Source organism: Humulus lupulus, chromosome 5, assembly GCF_963169125.1.
Source record: "Humulus lupulus chromosome 5, drHumLupu1.1, whole genome shotgun sequence".
Taxonomy (NCBI): domain Eukaryota; kingdom Viridiplantae; phylum Streptophyta; class Magnoliopsida; order Rosales; family Cannabaceae; genus Humulus; species Humulus lupulus.
Window position 1 is genome coordinate 80261870 of NC_084797.1, and position 6887 is coordinate 80268756.

The following is a 6887-nucleotide window of genomic DNA, read 5'->3' on the forward strand; positions in this document are numbered from 1 at the left end:
TGCTAATTAGACTTCATAGTTCTTCTTCCTAAACTAATAGCGAATTAACAAAAATGATTCTTACTCTTTTTCAAGAAACAAAGAACTCAATTTACATGTGAATTTTCTATATTCCTGTGATAAATTCCAACACATAAAAGGCATTGAACACAATAATCCTAAAACTACATAATTCATATAGGTGTTTTCATCCAATATGAAAATTGTGATTATTCAATCATATCATAATCAATTCTCACTTTTCAGATTTCGAATCAAAATCATAAATCATGCAAATGGTGATCAAGCATTCACATGCATTAAGAACAGATCAAATAATTTAGAATAGAAGTGAAGAAAGAATCATGAAATCCTCATAGAAAATAACAAAGATCCAAGCGATTACATTAAAAACCCTAGAAACAAAATTAGTTCATACCCATGGCAAGAACAACCATAGAATAAAAACTAAACATAAAGAAAAACAGAGTAAAAGAAAAATAATTGTTGAGAATGAATGGAGATGCTCCACCTTCACTTCAAAATTTGTACTCCCCAAAAGTCTATGGTTCTCTCCTCTCGAAATTAGGTTTAAAACCTAATTTTTTCTTCAGAAGCAATGCGGGCCGCGACCCTTGTAAATTTTCTGGGCAGACAAAGTTAGGTGCGCCGCGGCCCTCTGTTCTTGAGCCACGGTCTGTGTCAATTTTATGAAAAACATGCTTTCTTCCTTAGACCAGGCCGCGGCTCAGCATCATAGCGTCGCAGCCCTTAACAATTTCTTTATTTTTTGTGCTTTTGGTCTCGAAAATTCACTGAAGCCATAAAATTGCTTGAGGATTCATCTTTTCACAGAATCAAGACCAAAAAGCCAATTTTTCGTCATTTTTCTGCCAATTTGCTCCAATTGTTCTTTTCCTTTATTTATAAGCTAAAACCTGAAAACATGCAAAAACAAAGCAGAATATTGCACTAAACAACTAAAAAGATTACTAAAAGCTACCTAAAACACAACCTAAACACAACACAAAACTAGACTCAACAAACTCCCCCAAACTTAACCTTTACTCGCCCTTGAGTAAAGACTCACACTAAACTCACAAAACTAGAAAACTCACAACCACAAATGACACAAACTTATGAATCAAGTCAACAACACTGAATTAGCCTCAATTTAAAAAAATCTCACACTAAAGTCTAAAATTCCAATTTCGTAAACGATCCAGAATTTCAGTTAAACCACATCAACAATCCGTTCCGATCCCAAGAGTGCCTATTCAACCATAATCACAAAAGTACTCAACAATTTAATCTATGTATGCATGCCAAAACTCTCCATCAAACAAATAATCCATATGCTTGCGTTGTTCACCACCCTCCACTAATGTAGACAAAATATTCTCAAGAATCATTAGGACTTTAAGCTCATAACAAATGGCTTAGGCAATGGGTAGATATATTTCATTTGGGCTCCAAATTACCATAAGCATATGAACTTACAAACCAATAATTCACCCAAAGAAAACCCCATATGAACCCAAGTAAAGGTTGAGAAACACTTATTTCACTTGATCATTTTTTTTTCAAACTAAACTCCCCCAAACTTGTTTTTGTGAAAGCATAACAAGAGTGTAGCTTGGATTTTCAAATTTCTTTTATTTTTTTTTCAAGTCTCAGCCTTTTTACTCTTCATTACAATACACCAAATTACAAAACTAATCACATCCCATTACAATTCATTCCCCAATATGTATCCATATGCTCATAGTAATTTGGTAAAGGAATGAAAACTAACAAAAATTTCTATTTGGCTCACCATTGGTGTCAAACAACAAAGAGTATACTTTTAGGCTCAACAAGGGTAACAATGGAAAATTACTTTTGGGTTGGCTTGAAAGGCTCAAACATTCCAAGAAATTGCCTAAATCACTTTCCTAAGCATATCTCATTCAGAATTTTGTCTCAAATGATAAACAAGCAAGTTCTAGATTCATTCATTCATCAAGCCAAAAGCCAATTTTTTAACAATGCATACATTCAAATTCAAATTGCAAAGAATTTTTAAATCATGGCTAAACATTCAAAAAAAAATTCATGGATCGAAATTATCTACCAATGAAGTCTAACTAAGCACACGGATTCAATCGATCAGAAATTTTAAAAATTTGCACAACATTTTCTTACATATCATAGGCTAGTATTGACAACTTGATTCACACAAACACAACAAAACATTTAACTAAGATCAAACTCAAAAAATAACTAACACAAACACACAAAATAATAAGACTCCTCCCCCAAACATGATTGGCACATTGTCCCCAATGTGATATAAAAAAAAGAGGAAAGAAAAGTACCAACGGTCCAAATAAACGCCATAGAAATGGAGGTGACGAAGGCGATGATTGGAAAGTTCAGTTTGTCCCAGGCGCTACAGCTCAAAATAAAGATTTTTTTTCTTCATGTATTTCACGATTCAAAAATTACAAACTAAACTAAAAATTACTAAAAATAAAATCTATGCCTAAGAACTAAAATTAAAAAGAGTTTAAAAGAACATAAAAATTACAAACTCATAAAAACTCGAATTAAAAATAACATTGGGTTGCCTCCCAAAAGTGCTTTATTTAACGTCTCCAACTGGACGCTCGCTTCCTTCAATAAACTTCAACTCGGGTCAAGACCACCCTGCTCACCCTTTAGAGCCATAGTGTCATAAGAAAAAACTCGTCTTTTGATGTTGCTAATCGTCAGAGCCTTCCACCGCTCATGTAGCCTTCGAGCCTTCCCACTATAGAATCGTTTCAAACAATGACGAACTGCTCGGCTACCGATTTCAGCATTGGTTTTTCTCTTGGTGGTTTCCAAATTACTACCACCACTACATACCACATCCATTCTCAAACAAGTTGGAATATCAGTTGCTGCAAAAATGTCAAATGTTACCTCTTCGTTTTGCACTCCCAGCTTCAACTCCCCCTTTTGTACATCAATTAGTGCTCTCCCTGTGGCTAAGAATGGTCATCCCAAATTAATGGGAATGTTTGCATCTTCCTCCATATCTATAATAATAAAATCCGCAGGGAAGATAAATTTACCAACCTTAACTAAGACATCCTCAATTACTCCACGAGGTTGCTTAACAAAGCAGTCTGCCATTTGTAAGGACACAATAGTGGGTCGAGCTTCTCTCAATTTCAGCTTCCGAAAAATAGATAAGGGCATTAAATTTACACTAGCCCCTAAATCACATAAGGCCTTGGTCATAACAGAAACTCCTATTGAGCAAGGAATCGCGAAACTACCCAGATCTTTAAGCTTGGGAGGTAGTTTCTTCTTCAAAATAACACTGCACTCCTCAGTAAGCGCCACTGTCTCATAATCCTCCAACTTCTTTTTCTTTGACAAGATTTCCTTCATTAACTTCACATAGCTTGGAATTTGTTCAAGTGCCTCGGCAAAAGGTATGTTAATGTGAAGTTTTCGAAAAATGTCTAGAAACTTCGAAAACTGCTTGTCAAGTGTCTTCTTTTGAAGTCACTGAGGATATGGAATCTTGATGTGGTGCTCATAACCCAATTGTGACTGCTTCTTTCCAAGGTTTTCAATAAGCTCTTCTTCTACCTTACCCTCATTCTCAACATCAACTTCTGGTGCAGGTATAGACTTCTTGACTGACTCTTCCAACTTCTTCCCACTCCTCAAAGAGATCGCATTGCACTGCTCTTTGGGATTCACCTCTGTATTACTTGGAAAATTTCCTTGAGGCCTACTTTGTAACATATTGGCCAATTGACCAACTTGCATCTCAAGATTCCTGATGGATGAGCAAGTTTCTGTCATAAATTGAGATTGAGAGTTGGTCAGAGTTAACAATGCAGCTTGTAACTCATTTGTCTTCTCTTGAGCAACAGGTAGTACTGGTGGTTGTAATGGTGCCTGAGGTGGACCTTGAAGCATAGGCCGCAGAATTTGTTGAGGACCCTGATTATTTCTCCATGCAAAATTAGGCTGATTTCTCCACCCTTGATTGAACGGGTTGGAGAATGGATTATTAGCTTGCCTATTGAAATTTCCCATCATATTCATCTGTTCCATGGGAATGGAGTTGTTCATCTCAACTACCATGCACTGTTCAAATGGGTGAGGACCACCACAATTATGACATACCGCTTGGATTTGCATGACTTGAGTGGCCATATAATTTTGTTGCAGTTGCTTGGCCAATGATGCAACTTGAGCAGTGAGAGCGGTAATATCATCCAGCTCATGCATACCAGCTACATTTTTATTTCTATCCCGTTCACTAGGCCACTGATAGTTATTCATGGCCATTTATTTAAGCAATTCATAAGCCTCATTAGCACTCTTGCTCGTGAAAGCACCACTTGCTATAGCATCAATAATGGTGCGAGTCGTCCCACACAAACCGCTGTAAAAATTATGGACTAGCATCCATTTTCAATCCCATGATGAGGACACTTCCTCAAAAGCTCCTTAAACCTCTCCCATGCATCATAAAGAGACTCTCCATCAAATTGAGAGAAGTTATTAATTTCTCCTCTTAAATTTGCAGCCTTGGATGGAGGGAAAAATTCAGCAAGAAATTTCAGAGCTAATGCCTCCCATGTAGTGATTGAGTTGGCTTGAAGAGAGTTCAACCAACTTTTTGTTCTATCCCACAATGAGAACGGGAACAATCTTAGTCTAATAGCATCGTCGGTGTCCCAATTATATTTTAAAGTTCCACACAGCTCCAGGAAATTGGATATGAGTGTATTGGGATCCTCAGTAGGGAGTACACCAAACTGGACAGTAGACTGGACCATTTGCAGAATCACCAGCATAATTTCAAAATTATTGGCTGCAACTGCTGACGGTTGGATGTATGATTGTACTCCAATAACAGCGGGAAGCACATAGTCCTTGAGTGTGTGAACTGCTGGCTCAACAGCATCCCCATTCAACCCATTGCCTTGATTTTGGGCCATCTCTGCTAATCGTTTATGCTTTCTGTTCTATCTGCAAGTCCTTTCAATCTCAGTATTAAAAGGCAAAAGATTGTCAGACCCTTGACGTTGCATATACCAATTGACACCTGAAATTAAGTGTAAGGCCCTACTACCTTAGAGCCGTTACTAAGTGAGTTTAAAACGTGCAATCACTCGCTAATCGAGGTTTTTAAAGCAAAAGTGTAATTAAGTCATAATCAGAGTAAAAACTTTAGAAATAACTCTATACAATTGAAAATCATAAAAGTTTAACACTTGGGATCCCAAAATACTGTTTAGAAATATTTAGAACATATAAATACAACCAAGTCAGCTAAACGACAAAATCTAGGTTTTATTACAATCATCTCCCAAAATCCACTGGCTGTGGCAGCCAGGTAGACCAAACATGTACACGCCGCTTCATGCCTGCTACACTCAGGGATGGTTGGTCCTCTCCTTGCCCTTACCTGCACCATAGAGCATCCATGAGTCGAAGCCCAGCAAGAAAACCCACAAACAGATAACATATGCAAAACATACACCAGACATATAATCAGGCCATCAATAGGCTAAACACATACGACCAAGCCGTCCCAGGCGCTTTACCAGGCCCTGGGTTCGCGATCTACACCGTGAGGATATCCCAGGTATCCTTTAGGGTCCCACCCTGGCAGCTCGCACTCCACGTGCCCAACACTGCTCTCGGCCCCTTGCCGTTCTCGGCCTTGCACTCAACGTGCCCAACGTCATTCCCGGCCCTTTGCCGTTCCCAGCCCCTGCCGACCTCAGCCTACACCGTTCTCGGCTCTTGCCGATCATTTACACAATAGCATTCATAGCATAATAAACCAATACTGAACACTAAAAAACTTAGTCAAAGGGCTACGCCCTGCAATTCAGACATATTAGGTCTCAGCCCTGCATACAAGCTCTATGGGAACAAGGGTTCTCTTACCTGAGTCCCGAGCTTCCCGAGCACCGCTATCCCGAGCACAATCCCTTAACTTGAGCCTTGCCGAAACCCTAGTCACAACACATTAACAATATCCATCCATCAAGTTCTAATCCATTAAATAACTTTGATCCATAACTCTAACCTCCGGGATTTTGAATTTTATCAATCCAGGTGATAAAATCCATCCCGGGCCTTAACCACTGAGTTCCCAAGCCTAAACGCTTTTAAAAACTCAAACTGGCACTAAGAGTCGCGGCCCTACCCACAAGCGCCGTGGCTAGCCTCAAAACAGAGGCTAGCACTTCCCTGCAACACACATGGGCCACAGCGCGCATCACCAGGCACCGCGGCGAGCCTCAAGCTTCTCGACCTCCCATGGCTACGCGCGCACACGGGCCGCGGCCCTCACCTCCAAACCCAGATTTCTTCACCCTTTTTCCTGCATTTTCTTCAAACCAATTCTCCCAAAACTAAACTAACAGTCCCAGTTTATCACCATAAAAATTTCTAACACAGAATCAGCTTCAAAACGCAACAGAGTCTAGCACCAAATTCAGCCAAACCATCAAGAACAAACTACAACCTCAGCCAACATGCAAACTCATAAATTCAACCTTAAACCAGCTAATAAATTGATACAATTCAACATGTTAGGAACTTACCTTTGCTGGATTATACTTCTGAGGCAATCCTCTAGATTCCAAGCTACATTTCTCCAAATCCCCCAGCTTGAAACTCTGAATTCCCTAACTTTTCCTCAAGATTTTCCCCTTAGTGCAGCTTGGAGAGTAAAGAGAGAGTATGGTAGAGTCTAAGGTCAGTTTCTCCAAGTTTCCCAACAGTTCCTTTATTTTGTTTTATTTAACTTAATCTATGTGGTTACCTCAAGGCTCGGGGTACCAAAACGTCCTCGAGGGCAAAATGGTAAATTTCCCCAGTATTCCCTCCTAGACATTCTA

The 6887-nt window shown here is 39.1% G+C and overlaps 1 non-coding gene across 1 annotated transcript; it reads left to right on the forward strand.

Moving 5' to 3' along the window:
• Window positions 1-4443: 4443 nt before the first annotated feature.
• On the forward strand, window positions 4444-4550 carry LOC133781078 (small nucleolar RNA R71). The gene has a single exon (XR_009869874.1). It is a non-coding gene; the product is annotated as a small nucleolar RNA R71 (small nucleolar RNA).
• The last annotated feature ends 2337 nt before the right edge of the window (window positions 4551-6887 follow it).